We start from the raw sequence: 20,525 nt of genomic DNA, 5'->3' as shown, positions 1-20,525 counted from the left end.
AGAATACTGTTATTATTTTAGGGTTATTACACTTTTGCCATTATGGCAGGTTATAGGTCAACAATATAATCAGGATTATTTTCAAAGCCTAAGCTTTAATTCTGAGAGATTTGGTATTGAATGTCTTCATTTACACACAGCCAATATTTCTTAAAACATATGATACCAATATGTAATACTTTTTATTATTTAAGTAAGGATGAAAGGAAAGGCTGTAATGGTTTTTGGGAAATGTTGCTATTGTGTTCTTAGGAATAGTTTTGAGTTTGTTTGGCAGATAGTTAAAATCTGAGCTTGCGCTGTTAGCTCTTCTGATGTGTAAGAAATTCATACAACTTTTGAGAGTTTCTTGATCCCCATGTTTATAATACATAAACTTACTGATTCTTGTGCCTCGTCATTCTGCCATGCTTTATTTTTTCAACTGATCCCTGGACTGTTGAAAAGTACTTTTGTGGACTTAGGATAGCCTCAGCATACTAAATTTGCCTGGGATAATTATATTTTCATAATGAAATATACTTGTATAGTTAATTTTCAAAGATAAAAACCTCATCGCTTATCTCAGCCTGACTGCTTTAAGACCAAGGGGACTGATGTGGTTATTGACGCTAGCTTTGTGCATAACACCAGCTTCCCTAGGACTGCTCTGAATTGCATGTGCTAACAGTAGTTGAATAAGAGCATATAATTTAGAAAATCATTCCCTTGTCTTTTAAGAATTGTCAGTAATGAGGAATCTACAGAAATAATTCATGAAGTATTCTAATAGTAGAATATCGTTATGGACTAAAATTACAGACCTTGGAGATCTTTTTATGTTTGTAAGTAATTTACAAGTTCAACCTTTCACTCGTATGATTTTGTATGTCAGAATGAAGATCTCTTGTAATTTTTAGTCTTTGTAAAAAGACTAAAGCAATTTTTATTAGATAATCTGAAGGCATTGAGCTTCATAATTTTGACACTCAATACATATTCTCCAGTATTTTAATAATTTGATTTTCTGCATATTTTTGTTTAAAAAAAATCTTTTCTTGAAATGTGAACACCAGAGCTGGATATAATATTCCAGCAGCAATCCTACAACGAGCATGTAGAGAGGTATTACAATCTCCCTTAGTATTTATTTGCCTACTTAACCGTAGTTGTCATAGCCTTAACACTGCAGCAGATGCATTTATCAAAAGTGACCCATTATCTGTATCGTGTTAGGTGATGCTTCCATTTATTCTTTGCTCCTTGATGTATAATGTCATCTTTTATCTGAGTTGGAACATGTGTAGTTTGATTGCAGTCCATTAAACAATTAATGCAGTTTGTTCTATACCACTGCCTGATCTCAGTACCAACTACAGACTTTATCATTTTTTCCCTAGTAAAAAATGTTTAAGTATAAGGTCAGGAATTGATTCTCATGAGACTAATTAGAGAAATATTAGTTCAGTTAATTTACAGTTATATTTTGGGACCTATTATTTAATGTGTGATCTATTGATTTTCTGCCGTTTTAGTTTCTTAAAAACAAACTGTGCCGTGTGGTGTGAACTTAGATATCTTACAGAAGTATAAGTGCCCTAGTAACTATTATCTTTATAGGCCGGACTTGTAATGGCGTCGTAAAAAGTTAGTTTGACAGGAAGGGGAATTTCAGTTGAACGGCAGCAATTACATTGTCTTCCTTTAATTCTTTAATACTCAGGTCCTCTATTTTGCCTGGAATTGGTATCAAGCTGATGTCCCATAGTTACCACAGTAACTTTTTTTTTTATCCTTTCCAAACATTAACTGTCTTCTGGAGTTTTCTATGTTTCGGGAATCTGTTGGAATCTGCAATGATAGATCGGAAATCGCCTTGAAAATTCCCATTAAAAGAGAAGTTCTTCTCAGCCTAACTTAGTGGCGTCTGACTAATATTTATGGTGGGACTAGGAGACGCGTCGTCGTCGTGAGACGTCTCCCTGACCTTTCTGAGTGACGGGCCCTGCAGAGCCGCCCCCGCAGGCCCGCCCGCCGTTCCCGCCCTGCCTCTCCCTGCCGGGGGCGCAGGCGGGGCCCGGGGCCGCGGGGCGCCGCCGGCCGCGCGGAGCTAGCCAGGGTGCTGACCCGCCCCGGGCCTGCCCGCCAGCGCTCGCCGGCCGTAGCGCCCTCGCCCGGAGAGCGAGGCGGGCCGAGTGCCCCCGTTCCCGAGAGCCACCCGGGCACCAGGCAAAGAGTTAATGGCTTCGTTGCAAAAAGAAGGCTGCCACTCACCGTAGCATCTCGTTTTCACATATCATTATATCCTGGGACTTGCTCAGAAAACTGCTTTATGCAATTGCTACCTATACCGGAAGAAGACTCTACTGTGAAAGAAGTTTTTCCAGAACCACAGCTCCTGGCTTTTTAACAGCCCCAGTCATGCTAAACTCATCATCAAGAAGCAGATTCCTGGTTGTCCAAATTACACCAAAAGTATCGATACCATCCTCAAGCAAGAGATACAAACTTTTCCAATGCACTTCTATAAAGTTTCACTATAAAGTGAAACTTGAGCAATCACTGTGCATCATAGTGAACTTTCAGGCGGTGTATAAAGGGCAAAAACATTACTCTGCCTGTAGCTTAACAATTTTCACGAAACACCTGTTTTGTCATCTCAGCTCTGGCCTCAAGAGAACCCTATAAAACAGCCTCCAAAGATGAACCTGGAAAATAACACTAACATCTATAAACAACTCTCAGCTTATTACAGATATTAGCTTCATTTTTTCCTCCATGTCCCACTAATTCCTGTGTTCTGTCTTCTTCCCCACGCCACTCTTTTCTTTTCTTATGTACTTTAAAGATAATTAGTGATAGCACCATTTTTAATTATTATTAAACATAAACTTTTACAAACACCTTGCCCCATTTAGTGAGCATTAGGGCATATTCATTTGCATCTATATGTAGCTACATTGCCAAATTTGCTGCCATTTTATGTAAGTAGTTATGGTTAAAGACACGAATCCTCATTGATACAATTGGGAAACTCTGTATTCCCATAAAATATATAATAGTGTATATGTAATGTATACATAATAGATATGTAAATAATGTAAACATATATGTGTATATATAATGTAAAATCACGTATATGTGTGATGTGTGTATATATATGTATATTAAGAAGTATGTTATGTAATATTCTTTATTACAAAGTATGTTAGGATAGCAGTATTACAAAGAATACTACATTTCTGATTCCCTGCATTAGTTTTTGCTTTGATGCAGATATACCTCACAGTCTTGATGCAGAGCAGAAGCTACTAAGCTTTGGTGGCCTCATTAGCAATTTGGGGAAGTAGTAACAAGAACTGGGAGAGAAGCAAGACAAAGGAGTGCCACTGTGCTAGAAGGTGTTTCGAACACCTGGCATCTTCCTCCTCCTCCTCATTTCCAATCTAATTCCTTTTCCTCAGGCCTTTCCTGGTGAGAGGTTTGGATGCCTTTCTGCTGTGAGGACTCCATGGCTCTCAGGCAAGAGCCTGAATTTCTTGAGAAGACTGCTATTCTGTGCAGTGTGAGGCAATGCTGCACAGGCTAGAGCAAAGAATCAGAATTAATAAGTAAGGGAACCTGAGGGAGGCAGGTGTAGATGCATTAAAAAAAGGCAAAAAGTAGAGGATTAGTTTATTTTTATTTATTTAGGCTTTGTGTGTGTGAATGGGATTGTATAGTCTCTAAACATGGTGTGGAAATTAATTTCTATGAATTGTTTTGTTTTAAATCCATGGCATGTTTTGATAAATTTGCTTCATTTCTTATTTGTCACTGCATGCATGGCAATTTTATTTCACACACACAAAAAAGTAATTTCTAGTTAGTTGATTGAACTACTTTCCTTTTTTGAGAGTATGACTCTCTGATAGAGTCTCAATGACAGAGTATAAAATACTCTCTCAGTGATAGAGTATTGCTCTCAGTGATAAATCTATCTCAGTAAATCTTCTCTCAGTTATAGTGTATTACTCTATCCATGGGTGCTTTTTTTTTTCCCCTTAAAAGTAAGATGTAAGCCTCTTACATCCTTTTTTGATTTCTCAGCTTTAAAATTGTTACTGAACAATTGTTAGTAGTTATTGAACTCTTATTACTAGCTCCTGGACTGCAGCAAATTAAAAACACTTTTTACACTTCAATAATGCAGCCCTCAATACTTAAGTAAAACTTCTGAAAATGCATCTGAGACTCGAATCTCTTCTCTTGTTGTTCCCATCACCAGCTACCTCAGCTCAACAAGCTTTGTAGGGTCAGGTTGTCCTTTTGTCAGACTTGACAACTGATAATGACCAACAAATGGATTAAAAAGCATACTTTTACCCTGGTTTTTTCCTTATGTTGTAGGGTCTTGTAGGGTTTTAAATATTTAATAATGTGGTAAAAGCCTAGTCCTCTTGGGGGAGGAAGTTCTATGTCATCAAAAGTGTGTGATCACTTCTCTAGCAAATGATGTAGAAATCTTTGTATCATTCTTTCTTGTATGCAGGTAGTGCCAGACTGAAAATAGGTGTATGTGTGCTGAATGTAATTAGGAAAACAAAAAATCTTAATCCAGTGGTAAGAATTGAACAAAAAAGCCTGCATGGTATTGCATGTAATCAGGATTTGCCTCTCTAATGTGTTTACTGTGGGAAAGGTAGCAAAGATTAGAATTTAGCTCAAATTCGGAGATTCCTTATGAAATTATGTTGAGGAATATCCAACCAAAACCATTTAGAACAGTGAAAAGAATGTTAAGAGGCGTGAATATCGTATCAAGTGGCAACAGAATTATAGGAATTCTTGTCCCCTTTTTCATCGGTTTTACATTGTAACTTCTTTGTGGAAGGACAGTCATATGTCTTCCCAGTTGTTTTACAACAATTGCTTGTGGCTGTTCAAGAGAGAGATTTTTTTTTTTTTTTTTGGCTAAATTAAACACAGTATTGAAAGTTCCCTGAAGGAACCTAAAGTACATATGAAAATCACAGTTGTTTCTACAACTGTGGCTGTTTATACCCTTGCTTCTCTTGATGTTCAGACCTTTAACAGCCTAAAATTTTTGTCCTTTCACCTATATAAAAATCACTGTCATATGTTTTGCTGCTGCCGGAGGGACCAAACAATTTTTAAATGAAAGTTTTCTTTGTATTCAAACTGTAGCATTGCTGTACCTGACCGTCAGTGAGTTCAAATGCATTCTGTGAATTTCCATTAAAAATCTGACCATGGATGCCTGCACCAGCTTTATTAAGAGAAAGATAGCCTTGAGGTTAGGAGACATGTGTGAATGTGTTGGTTCTCTGCATCCAAGCTATAGAATTATTTGAGTATAATGATTAGAGGCATTTCCAAGTCTTTTCTGAAGCCAGATACGGGGAGGAAAACCCATCCCTTGTCTAATCAATATATTTGATTAATCAGCTATAGTATGTTTTTTATCACATTGAAATTGTGTAACAAAGAGACATGGTAACAGCAGAGATGATGGAATTGTCTTTTTAGGGTTGGCATGGATGCACTTGGCCTGACTTCTTTGGCATCTGTAGGATAAAGTAATGGAAAACTTACAAGTAATGTATGAGCTCATGGATAAGACAGATCTGCTGTTTCCACCTGACCAATGTGTGGAAGTCATCCGTGATCCTTACAGCTCTGGAGGTTCATCCACCCGTGATCACCGCTATTGAATCACACCATGCTTTAAAGTTCTACTAGCTCAGTTCTGTGCATGCATAAGACTCCCTATTAACTGAGGAGTGTTTAGACCTATTGAGAAAAATCATTGGGTGGTGTGATTGTGCTGTGATTATAATTTAACAGAGGACCAAGCCTGTATGTTTTTAGTGTATTTTTGAATTAAAATTCTTCTGTGGATTCCACAAGTTTTTCCTGTTGTTAAGATGGTTCTAAATAATTGAATTAACAGTATTTTGGCATAACTCCTGTCTCTGGGACAAAAAATTTATTAGAGTGCATTGCATAAAGGAAGGCTTTTAGCTAGGCTGGAGAGGAGAAAAATAAATTATTGACAGTAGTAATGTCCAGCTAAGCTAACGTGAGCTATGCTTTACTTTACGCATACATGTAGGTACTTTAAACTAGCACTGCCACCTTGAAAGCAATTCTACCCATTCACCCTCTCTCCTGGGAGAAGGATTTGTATTGGCATTTAGTGATTTAGATCAGTGAACTAAGCTAGCTTAAAACTAAACTTTTCTGAAAGGGTTAGTATTATATGTTCCTTAGTCCAGTTCATTGTGTAGTCTGGACTGTTAAGGTCAAGTGTTTGATGTGCAGGATGTGCACTACTGGGACTACTCGGGGAAGTGCACTACTGGACCTGTTACTCAGGAATAAAGAAGAACTGGTCACACATGTGAAGGCTGATGGCAGCCTTGGCTGCAGTGATCGTGAGACAGTGGGTTAAGACCAAAGGGAAGTGAGGAAAGTAAGAAGCAGAATAGGGGCATTAGACTTGAGAAGAGCAGACTTCGGCTTATTCAGAGAATGAATGGGTGAGATCCCGTGGCAGGCTGCTCAGAAGTTTACAGGAGCTGGGGATATTTTTCTACAAGTCTGTTGGTAGAATAGAATTAGCAAAAATGATGTGCTTCTATGGACTCTTAGTAATATCAGCCTGTTTTGTGAAATGAATCTCCAGTTTTAGAAAAGTTTTAAAAAACTACATGTCTGCTGCCAAAATTTGAATCAGAATCTCTCTGCCATGTGGTGTAAATTGCAAATGCAACATAAATAGGAAAAAATTTAAAAAGTACTTTCTAAACGGATTCTGGGGTTTTTTTGTTTTTTTTTTTTTTTATAATTAATCAAAAGAGCTGTTGTAATTCAGGTAGCAGTATTTAGCTGTGATATCATTTGAGTATGATTATATGATGTTAAGTGGTTTTGATAACACTGCACATTTTAATGCTTGAAAGTCTTTTACTGTAATAGCATATTCTATGAATAGCCTAATATTTTTTCTACAGCAGTAGGTATAATTTAAAACTTTACATTATTACCACACAGGATTTTAGCAAAAGCAGTATTATAAGAAACTATCTGATATTTACATAAGAATATAAATGTGGTCATAACCATTAAAACATAATGAACATTAATGAATTTTCACCAAAACTGAGATGTATTTAATAGCCTATGAATGGTTTGATCTCTGCTGTAGTTAAAGTTGCTTCAAATCCCACACTGCACTGTGACTGCTCCAAGCCATGTTTCCTTTCATCTTTTTTATGTAACTTAACATTTTGTAAAAGATACATGGAAACTAATTTTTAAAAAGGTTATTATTTTGTAATTTTAAAAATACATATTGTAATAGTTTTTGATGCTTCAGCTGAGGAGTATGTTTCTAATTTACTGGTTGACAGGATCACAAACTCGCTCTGTGTAATGATACCAAATTTGAAAAGGAGTATTCCACTTCAATCATAGGTGAAAAAAGACTAGCGAATATGGAAGATCATTGAAAGTAGCAGGCCTGTACTATAGCTGCAAGTTATTAGATCAACATAATTTCATTGGTGTTTGCAGAGTGGCTTGATGCACCTTTATTAGAGGTGGAATTCAAGATTATAATGTTAGTGATTAGTATTAGTTTTTAATGTGCATGTGAAAATCTGCATTTGAATGAGAAGCCTGGTGCTGCAGGGAATAGGAAATATGCCAATTGATGGGAAGAGTATTACAAATAGAGACACTGAGACTAGAGACTAAACCCAGCATAAAATGGAAGGGACAGCACGTGGAAAATAGAAATTGAAATAATGGAACAAATTGTGCTTGGAGATCCTGAGTGTTTCTTGCATACAAGGGTTTATAATATTTTTTTTTCAAAATAACAACGTCACAGAAGTGCCAGAAAAAAGAGTTTACTTGAGTTGAAATGGTTTGCTTTCTGTCATCATTCCCGCAACAGTTAGTTAGTCAACAGTTAGTTTTACGGTTGGAGCTTCTTTTAAGTAACTGACAAAAGATTATGCACGAGAATTTAATTCAAATTGCAGCTCATCAATTCAGATCACTTGAATTTATGGTGTTACAGGGAGCAGAATTTCTCTGTCCTCTCTCCATCTTCCCAAACATAATGTATGAATGTAAAATTCTGGAGCAGACTAAAGTTCTATATTCAACAGTGGTAGTAAGTGGATGCCTAAAGAAAAGTACAAAAGCAGAGAAAATATACGTGATACTTTCCTCTAGTACTTTTCTATTTTCTATTAAGGGACTTCCTGAGCTGAATATGCTTAATATGTATTTTCAGGAACCTGTAATAGTTTTCTTTTCCATGTAGTTGTCCAGTGTCCTCTTGAACCATTGAAAATCTTTATCATTCACAGTCTCCACTGGCAAGAAGTTGCACAGGTTAGCTACTAATTCATGAAGAACTCTTCTTATGTTTGTTCTGAGCCTGGCTCCTGCTGACCTCTTTTGATAATTTTTTAGTTCCTTTATTGAATGAGATTTTGATTCCTAGCCAACCTCTCCATGTCCCTAATGATTTTGTAGACCTCTGCAAATACCCTTCTCTACTTCCCATCATCTCTCAAAAAAATTGTCATTACTTCATGTAGAAATTAGTCTGTATCTCTGATCATCTTGCTCCGTTTTCTGAACTCCTTTTTTTTTTTTTTTTTTGAGATAGGAAGGACTGGAATTGGATACATTACTCAAGGTATCAGTGAACTGTGGACATATACATGATCTTCATGTTGTCATCTGCTTTGTCTGAATTCCTAACATTTGATTTTTTGGTTTTTTTGACTGCTATTTAGCATTGCGTTGCCATCTTTTGTAACTGTATATCATAATACCAAGATCTTATTCTTGATTGCTAATGGTTTCTCCTATTTTTAATGAGAAGTTAGGATTAGTTTTCTGACGTACATAATTTTATTTTTACCTACATAGAACCTCACCTACTATTTTATTGCTTGGTTATTCAGTACCATAAAGTCACCCAGCAGTTCCTCACAGTTGTCCCTCATCTTTTCTTTATTTCTGTTTTTTAAAAACCAAGTCACATATTATTGTCAACCAACTTTTGCTACCTTAGTTCTCACCCTGTTTTCCTTGAACTGCACGGATCATATTCTGCTCCTTGCAGAACTCTACTTGTAGCCTCTTTCCACTGTGTGAAATGGCTGTTTAGTCCTCTGTTTCCTGCCTTTTAGCCAGTTATTTTTTTGTGTAAAGGACTTGTCCTCTTATGCCATGTCTGTTTAGTTTAGTCCTCTGTTTCCTGCCTTTTAGCCAGTTATTTTTTTGTGTAAAGGACTTGTCCTCTTATGCCATGTCTGTTTAGTTTCTTTAAAAAGACTTTGTCAAATACCTTTTAGGAATCCAAATAGACTTTATTTGGGTCATTCTTACCCACATGACTGTCTATCTTTTTTAAGAACTAGGATTTGGAAGGTGGCACTTTGTTTTATCAAAGCCATGTTATCTTCTCAAGTATATAACTTTTATTCAAGCGTTCAGTAATTCTATTCATCATTACAGTTTCTACTAATGTGCTTGGTACAAATATTGGATTTCCAGGCCTGAAGTTTATTGGATGTCCTGTGTAACCCTTTTTAGAAATTGGTAATATATTTGCCACACTCCAATCCTTATATGCCAGTGCAGGTATAAATGAGAGGTTATGTACCATCATAAATAGATTAGCTATGTAATTCTTAAGTTTCTTTTAAACTGACACTGGTGACACTACTTTTATTTTTGTTTTACTTATTCCCTATTCCTTTCTTCAGTCACTTCAATTTAAGGCAAATTTTCTGATATGCTTCAAAAAGAAGTGTTTCTTTCTGGATATTTGCTCATTTTTTTTTTTCCCCACTGTCAACACAGATGCAAAAAATCATTGAGCTTCTCTCTTGCAGTCTTACCTTCTTTGAATACACTTCTTATACCCAGACCACTTATTGGTCCTACGTATTCTCTGGAAAGCTTTCTATTCCCGTTGTCTGAAGAAAGATTTATTATTAGTTTTAATGTATTTTATTTTTCTTCCTCAGTCTATTTGGCTTTGTCCCTGTTGTGCTTTTGCACTTGCTGTAATTTACCATTTCTTTTATTATTTGCTTTTTTCTACTTAGAAATTCTCTTAACCTGCTGTTCATTCATGTTGGCTTGCTTTTGACCTTTTTCAAGTCTTTCTTAATTGATATTTTATGCTTTGCTTCCTACTTGGTCTATGTTAGAGAGACTGCTTAGTTTGCAAGACAAAATAAAGCAGAAATGGGAGATATGGTCAGGCATTATCTCTAAAAATAATGTGACCATGAATTATGTCACATGCTGAATAATGATCTTTTGAAGAAGGGTTGTGTTTAGATATCCAAGGAATCCATTCCAAATTTGAAAGCAGAGCCATTAATGATCCAGATGGAAGATCATGAGTCAGGTTTTCTGTATGTGAATAATTTGTGCAAAAATATGTGTTTTTTTTAATGGAACTTGAATTAAAAATGTAAACATTGAACTTGATAAATGATAGCTCATCAGCCTAAAAAGTATAGTTCTCTGTGCTGTAGTGTGTATTCACAGATGATCTAGAAAAGATGCAAATACTGAAGTTACAAAGTCTGGTGATACAAGGGTATTAAAATTAGTGAAGAGGAAGACAGACAGAGAAGAGCTGGAGAAAGACCTTGCAACTCTGAGGTAATGATAAATGAAACCTATCATAAAGTAATTCATGTAGGGAAAAATAATTTTAAAATTTACACAGTGATAAGCTTACTTCTCTGGAATGGGGTCTTGCAGGTTCTCTGAAAATAGCAGGTCAGTGCCTAATAACAATGCTGGTCTCCACATCTCAGAGGGGATGCAGTAGAACTGGAAAAAGCACACAGGTGGTGATAAAATCAGGGCAAGACTAAATAGGTGAAGGGGTAAATGAGGGGGCATATGGTAGCAGTGTATTCCCTGTGTAGGACTAAGAGGTGAACAGGGAGCAACTGTAAACTCTGCCTTCCAGTACGAGGGTTAGTGAACCTCAAATGTAACTAGCAGAAGACAAATTGGAAACAAAGATGTGCTTCTTCCCACAGCATGGAATTAAGTTTTGATTTACTTGCAATAGAGTGTTATGGATGCTAAAAGCTTTCATGAGTTCAGAAAAGATCTGGTGAACTCAGAGATGAAAAATCTTAAATACCATCTTTGGCTCAGAAAGTATTTTGTGTCCCAGCTCGCTATATCCTCAGAAAATATTCTGGTAAAGTGTGATTATATACTTTCTGTGTCCTTGTATTCTTCCCTAGACGTCTGCTGCTGGCAATAGTCAGAGACAGGAGATTGGGCTAGGCGGATCTTTGATCTAATGCAGCCTGTCTGCTTTTGTGATTAGCTGTCCATGCTTTCTACTTTTCTACTGTCTAACCTAATTTTTTTCTGCTGCAAATTAAGTTGGTATTTTTTGATTTGTCCCAACTTTAAAATGCCTTTGCCAAAGTTCCATTTCAGTTTTTTAATACCTGTTTCCCATTTCAAACCTTGAAGGACCTCCAATTAGGAGCTCAAGTTTCAGTCACTATTGCTTGAAGCTGCCTTCAACTACGGCTACAAAGCAAGTGCATGCTCTGGCCAAGTCATATTGTTGACTCTAACCCCTGTACCTTGGAAGTTCCCAGCACAAATGTTTTTTAGGGGCAGGCTGGTCAGGTAGTCCTAGATGAGCTACCCATCTCCTTTGTTTTTGTGGATTGTGCTTCTAGATTTGATATTGCCTGAGCCCGTGTGATTGTTGTGGAATATCCTGTGGACAAGAGAGACTCCATGGCACTGTAGAGTCCCTCTGAAGCCAGCTCAAACTGAAGATAAAGTAATAGCTTGTACGGTTCTGCTGGCAATAGCTTGTTGTATGTTTATTTTAGCTGCCTTAGTGCCACCTTCCTTCAGCATAGCCAAGCACCAAGCCATTTCCCAACTCATGTCATTTGGCAGTTCGTTAGGGCCCACTTAATGTGGCTGTCTCCTACCCACTGGTGCTAGGGATGTTGACATCAGTGCTGAGTTGGTCTTGGCATGAAGGTCAGCACAGGGTCTCTGTGGTTTTTCGTCTTATTTTTGTGCCTGACTTCTGTAGCGCTGTTGACCTACTGCTGGAAAGTACAATCCTCCTTGAATATACTGGGGTGTCTCCTGCATAAACTATAACGTGATGGTGCATCTTTCCTCCTTAACTCTTTCAGGGATTGCTGCATTGTGTGGCAGGATGGCTGTGCATTCCCCTCATCGAGGAGGCCAAAGCCTGTCAGAGTTTGGTAGACCTCCTGCACTGCGTGGGCTCACTCAGATTCCATCTTCCTGTCAGCTAGGGTCTTTTGGAGTCATCTTGCTTGGTGTAGCAGTTACTGACCTCATTTCACACATTGGCAAAAAGGAGAGCTACTGTCTTCAGGTATTTAAGGAGATGGAATACCTATGTGTGCACAGCCAGTGCCCTCTCTTCATCACAATACTACTGCAGATTTAGAGTTACATGCCCTTAAGATAAGGATGCTAAGAGATTAGACATTACAGATTAAAAAAAGATTATTCCTCTGTTTTTCTCCTGTTCTGCTTAGCAAACTGTCAGTCCTTATTCACTGTGTTTTTGTGATGTGCTTTATCAATGGACGTATCAAGGGAATTCTCGGCTTTTGTTAGTGAGGTCTAGATCGCTTCACGCATGATGCTGCAGCCTGGGCACAATACAAGTAAGTATAGTCTTGTAGTCTGCCAGCTGGGCTGCTTGGCTGCCACTGGCAGCCTTGATCGTTTGAACGCTGTCAGTGCAGACAGCATTTTCCTATTCACATGTCATCTATCTGATCATCTCACCAAACTTCCTCTGCCGATTTTTTTTGTATTTTCAAAAAAGTTAAGTGTTATTCCCATTTATATTTAGAGTTTACCCTGAACTTACTTGATTGGATTAAGCATTGAGAAGTTAGTAGCAGTTGGTTGTGTATATGCCCTTGCATCATTCTTACACAGTCCTTAGCAGCAGCTCTTCTCCTCTGTAAATTGCTGTATATCTACTGCCAAAAGTTGCGTAGGCTTTGGAAGAAGTTCTTCAGAGCAGTGTATTGTTTGCCTTTTTGCCTTCTCTAGTTGTGTGTCGTATGCCTGGGTTGGGCGTTTATGTTTTTCCTTACTGAGAAAATTGATTTATGAAATAATAGGAATAGATTGTACTAGTGGAAATGGCAATAGTTCAGAGTGTCTTAAGGGATCCATTTATGTTGTTCCTTGGTATATGAAGTTTGTGATATTGATGGTAATCTATTAATATTCCAAGTGTATCCTAGGAAGATAACTGACTATTCCAACATTTCAAAAAACTGGAAACAAAGATTTTTACTTTGCTGATAAACCCAGACTACAAATAGTTTGATATTATATTACTATGTCACTAATTTTAAATATCTTAATTGTTTGACTTCAAGCTGTCTTTGTATCAGTGTTCAAAACCACACTTCACTATCACTTAACTCTAACAATGAAAATTTTACAAGGATCTTGAAAAATAATTATCGTAACTCTGTATAATTTAGGTAATTGCAGAACTGACTTTCCATTTGCATGTTTAAAAATATTTTTCAAGTCATGTAAGTGATCAGAGAACTAATTTATTTGAAGAAGACTTTTATGACAGGTAAAACAAATTACTATAATAGCAAAAAACCCCACTTCTAGCTCCATTTGGGTTTGTTGTAAATACCACAACAGTTATAGTGAATCTAAGACACAGAAATACAGCTCTTTTGTTTAAAAAAATGACACTTTTAGTGTTTTAAAATTATTTTTTGAGTAATTAATAAGGTTTCACAATCCTCTTTTTGATTTGGAACTCACTCTGAGTTGTGGAAAAAAAATTGAGAATAATGCAGTGTTGTTTGGAATGAAGTTAACCTCTCCAAAGGGTTAGGTTTCCACATTATGCACCTGAGGTTGTAGTTCAACAACTGGTTTGAGTTGAAAGCACCTCAGTAGTCCGGCTAACTTCCATTCTTTCTCTTGTTCTGACATAAGTCTTTGTGCAATTGTGTGACAGATCAAATTAGGAAATTAACTTGCTTGGCTGAAAAATACCATGGCAAAAATATAATGGATTAAATAGAGTTTTTGTTTTATGACTCATTCTAATTCTCCCTGACCAAAAACTTCTGATTTTCTGTAGGTAATAAATTACATGCTGTGTTTCTCACAGGAGCCACAACCCTATAGTTTCTCCTGGTCACGCACATACCCAGGTGCTTCCCTTTATGGCACGGTATCAAGTACCTTTTATCTCAGTTGGTCTAATCAAGAAACATAATGAAGTTTACTTCAGTGCAGTTGCTTTCAAGTTCAGTTTAATTTTATAGTTGCTTATTCTATTTTGGACTTGAAGAGGGGTTTGTGTGACTAAAACTTGTAGGGTTTTGCCACCTGTATCAGTTGCTTTGGTAAAAGATAATATACTCCATCCATAAACTTTGCCTTACTTGGGTTTTTGTAACATTTTGGCGCTGAATTCTCTTGCAAACTGGAAATAGTGTGGTAGCTTGAAATATGTGTTTTTAAAATAAGACTGTTATCTTGAAACTAAATGTTATATTTTTAACTGTGTCTTCAAACTGAGAAAATATTGCTACTTTTGTAATAACAACATAGCTGTAAGTGCAGAAGTTGCCAGAAGGAAATCTAGACTCTTTGGCAATAGCACACAAGACAGTTGGGAGCTTTTCACACCTGGAATCTGCAAGTGGTGATGAGTATTTTGGCACCCAAGAGCTTGAGATAGGAAAACCTAAAATGGTATTGGTTGTGTGTTGAATTTTTAAAAAGTATTTCTTCACAACCAGTACAGTTGGAAATTTAGGTCAAGGTCTTAAATTTAGTTTTCTCATTGACATGCTGAATGATGATTTTCAGGACCTCAGCTTCTAATGAATGTGTTTAGAAAATATTCAGATTGTAAGTGTAGGATAGCTATCTAGTTTGGATAGCTGTCTAGTTCAGATAGACACACTTAAAACATATCTGGCCTTAGAATTTACAATTTGAACATGCTTCTTAGTCTAAGATAGTGGACTTTACCATAAATGTGGTGGAATTAGGACCTTTTAATGTTTCCTGCCCTGATTTTCTCTTTATGCTGACTTGCTAAACTTTTCTTTGTTCCTTTAAATTCTTCCTCTGCCCAAAAGTAGAAAGTACTGAAGTGGAAAGCAACTTTGGTAGATTCCAGTTAATTTACTAGTTTCTTAAATGAACTGAAGGCAGGCAGATAAATCTCCTAATAAGCATAGAGAGTTCCTAATAGCAAAAGGTTGATATTATTCCACAGGAGAGGCAACAGGACATATATTTTTTCTTTCTGTGGAACAGAATTAATCTTCTGTCCTTACTTGCTTTGTCCTGAAACTTACAGGACCTCCATTCAGCCAAAATTGTCTGTGTTACTTTCCCAACCTTAGATCTGGATTTAAACATCTACGAAGGCTGGTAAGCAGAGACTGGCTTCAGTTTAGGGCAATGTCTAAAGAAATTATATACATGGACACAAATTACATGAAGCAATTGTCTTTGCTTGCTGAGCTAGAATCAGCTTTTACAAAATGACTTGTTTTTTTCTGGAAGTTTTGCACTGTTTTCTAATAGCATATAATCTTTTAGTGTACTTGGTTGGGGTAAATTAAAGAAGTCTTTTATGGGGGTGATATGTAGGTAAAAGCAGTTAAGTGGATAGAAGAGTTTTAAATAATGGATGCTGTTTGTACAATATTAAGTTCTGGATATAAGCACTAACCCTCTTTACCTATTCTTATATTATACTGTGATCAGTTCCCAGGCAAAGGCTTATGTTATGGAAAAAAGTCTGTACTCATTGTGTTGTCCTAGTTATTCCATAACCTGTCACCTGGAAATAAATTTGACAGAGGGCTAATTGCCTTTAATTGTGATAATTCTGTTATCTTACACATTTCCTCTGATCTCATCCTGTTGATTAAAACCAACATGGTTTTACCAAGGGCAAGTCCTGCCTGACCAGCCTAGTGGCTTTCTACGATGGAGTTCCCACATCAGTGGACAAGGGAAAAGCAATGGATGTCATCTATCTGGACTTCTGTAAAGCCTTTGACCCGGGCCCCCACAACATCCTTCTCTCTGAATTGGAGAGATATGGATTTGATGGGTGCACTGTTCAGTGGATAAGGACTTGGTTGGATGGTCGCATCCAGAGGGTAGTGGTCAAACAGCTCAGTGTCCAGATGGAGATCAGTGACGAGTGGTGTCCCTCAGGGGTCTGTACTGGGACCAGTGCTGTTCAATATTTTCATCAATGACATTGACAGCGAGATTGAGTGCACCCTCAGCAAGTTTGCAGATGACACCAAGCTGAGTGGTGCAGTTGACACGCCAGAAGGACAGGATGTCATCCAGAGGGACCTGGACAAGCTGGAGAAGTGGGCCTGTGTGAACCTCATGAGGTTCAACAAGGCCAAGTGCAGGGTCCTACACCTGGGTGAGGGCAATCCTCGGTTTCAGTACAGGCTGAGGGATGATGTGGTCGAGAGTAGCCCTGTGGAAAAGGACTTGGGGGTACTGATGGATGAAAAGCTGGACATGAGCCAGCAACACAGCCCAGAAGGCCAACCATATCCTGGGCTGCATCAGAAGTAGTGTAGCCAGCAGGTCGAGGGAGGTGATTCTGCCCCTCTGCTCTGCTCTGGTGAGACTTCACCTGGAGTACTGCATCCAGCTTTGAAGCCCTCAGCACAAGAAGGACATGGAGCTTTTGGAGCGGGTCCAGAGGGGAGGGATGATCCAAGGGCTGGAGCATCTCTCCTGTGAGGACAGGTTGAGAAAGTTGGGGTTGTTCAGCCTGGAGAAGAGAAGGCTGTGGGGACACCTTATTGCAGCCTTCCAGTACTTAAAGGGGGCCTATAGGAAAGACGGGGACAGACTTTTTAGCAAGGCCTGTTGTGACAGGACAAGGAGCAATGGTTTTAAACTAAGGGAGGGCAGATTTAGACTGGATTTAAGAAAGAAATTTTTTATGATGAGGGTGGTGAGGCACTGGCACAGGTTGCCCAGAGAGGTAGTGGAGGCTCCATCCCTGGAAACATTCAAGGCCAGGTTGGATGGGGCTCTGAGCAACCTGATCTAGTTGAAGATGTCCCTGCTCTTGCAGGGGGGTTGGACTAGATGACCTGTAAAGGTCCCTTCCAATCCAAAGCATTCTATGATTCTATGATCTGATAAACTGGTCTGATAAGGAAACTGATGAGTTAATGAATATAGAATTTTATGAGATACATTACAATTAAAAGGGCTGTTACTTTTTTAGGAGAATTATAAAGAGGTGGTATACAGAACATGCTGGAGCTTTCTTAAATTGTTTAACAGCATTGTAGGCTGTTAAACAGCTACGCTGAAAGCAACATATGGCTGTATTTCTGTAATACAAACGGGACTGTATGTACTTTTGTGAGAGTTTTATTCATCTGTGGAATTTAGAATGGGCCAAACAATCTGAATTCAAGTCCTTTAAAATTCAGAGAAGTTTCAGTTTCAATTTTGTCCTGAGCACCACCTCTAAAGAATGCATATTTATGTCTGTCCAAAAGTCCTTTAAATGTAGTCCTCTCCAATAATGTCCTTTTTTTCCACATGAATTTGGAGAAGGAGATTGTAACCTAAATTGCACCTGCCAGAATACGTGTTTTCTGTTATTAGGTAAGGAATATAAAGATATTTATCCACTGCAGTACATCAATAACTAACAGATTTTCAGTTATACAGGGTTAAGGTTGTTAGAGGGCACATCAGAGCAATGAAACCCAGTCTAGATCAGATTGTGAATAAAGACTCTTTAAAGAAACTATATTCTTGCAGCAGTGCCTGAGTGTATGCATGGAGGTGTATAATCATCTGATAGAGTTATGATTTAGCAAAAGTATAAAACAGCTTCAGACTTAAATTAGGGCAATAAGACTGCTATCACAAAGAAATAAAAAATTAATCTTTTCTCCATATTAGGTATTGGTGTTATTTAGTGTAATTCAGTGTTGGTGTCTAACTCAGTGCTGCTGCCTATACCACAAGCAGAATGTGGAGCAAGGAGAGCATTTTCAAAGGAAAATGCTCTCCTTGGAGAGCCTGGGTCCTTGGAGACCCATGGGATAGGAAGGAAGGCTTAAAGCTTAATTTATTAATTTAGAGGAGGTTAAAAAATGTGTTTAGATGCTTAAATGAGGTGAAATTACTGGGAATGGAATTTGGTTTCCGAAACTGTAACAAAGTCCTGTGGTAAGAAACTAAAATTAGACAGATTAAACCTTGAAACAAAGCAAGTCATGCTTACCGTGAGGGAAGGGATGTACTGGAACATGTTACCAGTGAAGATAGGGGATTCTTCATCATTTGGACTCTTACTTATTAGTGTGTTAGTGTGTGCTAATTCACTGAAGGGCATGAAGTTATATGGCCTCATCAGGTAAAAGTTCAGGCTAATTTCAAGCTTTCTGGCCTTGAAATTTGTGACTGAATCATACTGCTACTTTATTTGGGGTCTTGAAGAAAACAGGATTCTTCAAATTGACCTCAACATGTTTGTAAAACTTGTATTTTTCAAGTAAAAGAGTGCTTGCAGTTGATTATTAAGCTTCAGGAGGTGTTTAGCACCTTGCCTTCAGGGGCTCAGGAGCGAACTTTTGCCTCCTGTGCACGACAGTTTAATGGGTCCTGGGGTTTTGGTGCTTTGCATTACTGATGACTGATGATATAGAATAGATTATATTGCTTTGTAATGATATAGGATGCCAAGAGATTTAACAAGGAATAAGTGTATTGGAATAGGATTGAGGAATTGTGTATAAATGAAGAAGATTTTGTCACCCTGGCCATGCAGATGTTGTCTACAGTAATACAGTACTTCTCTGATAATCCTTAAAGTATGGGATGGTTCTGTGGATATATGTATTGTACCACTGCAGTCTGGGCCAGTTACTGATGCTTTCTTAGTATGCTCAAGAATCCAGGAATGAATAGCTCTCAGAAATATTTGTCAGAGGTGTGACTATGAATTGTAATTTGAAATGTATTTTAAAAAAAGTATCAAATCAGGTATCAGATCAAGGCTGATAGCAGTATTAACAAAATACTCTAAAACCACTGTTGTCATATCTTTGCTTTAATGAAGTGTCTACTTTTCCTACAGGTGATGGATTTTGCTCATGTTTGAAAGCTTTAGCAAAAATCATACTTGCCAATTTCAGATTTTGCTCTGGTGAGATGAATACTTTATCTATGACTTTTTTTAAGCAGGTGTCAGAAAAAAAACCCTTGAAGTCCCAATATAGGAGTAAGCGTATTACTTAGTGAAGACCACCACCTACTTTGCTTTCCCTTCTACCACCCCCCAGTTACATCAAAGATTTGAGCAAATGGAAAAATCACTGTACATGCTGTAAGCATGTAATTTTGGAAACGGGCCTTTTCCCCTTCATTAGTGCTATTTCATTTTCTCTTTGACTTACTTAGTTCCTGACTGTGTTATGATAATTCTGTTAGAAAGGCCAGTAATTATGGTCAGTGGTTAGTAATGTTAAAGGTGTTCACATAAAGGACTATAGTTCTCTTTAGAATTTTGACCTTATGTGTAGGGGAGAATTTACCAGCACCGGTAGAATTTAAATTGGTTTAGTTCAACTTGATTAAATTGCAGGGTGGACGCTGTTACTCAGAATACGCAATCTTAATTTGGTTTTCCTTCATTTGTTTGAATTAAACCAACTCAGGCTACATATTGTGAATGAACACTCTTTTATAGGGATGTAATCCACTCTAATTTGGTATAAATTTAGACTTTCAACTAATCCAGAGTAATTTTTTTCCAGAGGGGTCTGTTTTGTTTGGAGTTGCTTTCAATGTCAGAATTTACAATTGAAGCAAGAAAGGCATAAATGAAATACAAAACAAAAATATGAAAGAATATGAAAAAACCCCACAGTTATGGTCATGTCAAACAAACGTCTATCTTAAAAACGAGGCTGTTTAAGCAGCAGGTTGTTTTTTAAAAAGCATAATTTAGCCCCAGTAGTAAACTTGTCATTTATCCACATGGAAGGGCATACTGGTAATTTAAATCAGAATGGTTGTACCAACTTTGCATACCGTTTGTGTGTTGATTCAGGGAGAAAAGAATTTTTCACTTTTAGTTTATGCTATTTTGGAAGTGATAGAAATAAACCCAAAGCAAATACACTTTTGAAGAGTCTTATCATTGGATAAGAGACTTTGTACAACGAGTTACGCTTGCATAATTATACCAGTGTAACAAATAAGCACAATTCTAGAAAAGCTTCAAACAATTGAAATAAGCTTTTAATTGGTTGTAGTAGATGCGGATGGGAGCCATTATGGATGGATTAATCTCCAAAAGACAAATTTTTATATTGCTATATGAAATTTGATTTAGAGATGATTGCCTAAAGCCAGAAAATTCAAAAAATAAACTAATA

The 20,525-nt window shown here is 37.4% G+C and overlaps 1 protein-coding gene across 4 annotated transcripts in view; it reads left to right on the top strand.

Annotated features, from left to right (window-relative positions):
* The window catches only part of TTBK2 (tau tubulin kinase 2), a 110,495-nt gene that overhangs the window by 7,080 nt on the left and 82,890 nt on the right, over nt 1-20,525 (top strand). Inside the window, exons 1-2 of one of the 4 annotated variants that reach the window (XM_075502816.1) lie at nt 10,560-10,689; nt 12,222-12,430. The exons of 2 other annotated variants lie outside the window; for them this stretch is intronic. The gene's annotated coding sequence lies outside the window, so the exon portion shown is untranslated. Of the gene's footprint in view, nt 1-10,559; nt 10,690-12,221; nt 12,431-20,525 lie in introns of those variants that run through there. One more of the 4 variants, XM_075502818.1, reaches the window with a different exon arrangement.

This window comes from Mycteria americana, chromosome 5 (assembly GCF_035582795.1).
Source record: "Mycteria americana isolate JAX WOST 10 ecotype Jacksonville Zoo and Gardens chromosome 5, USCA_MyAme_1.0, whole genome shotgun sequence".
NCBI lineage: Eukaryota > Metazoa > Chordata > Aves > Ciconiiformes > Ciconiidae > Mycteria > Mycteria americana.
This window is presented reverse-complemented; position numbering and strand designations above follow the sequence as displayed.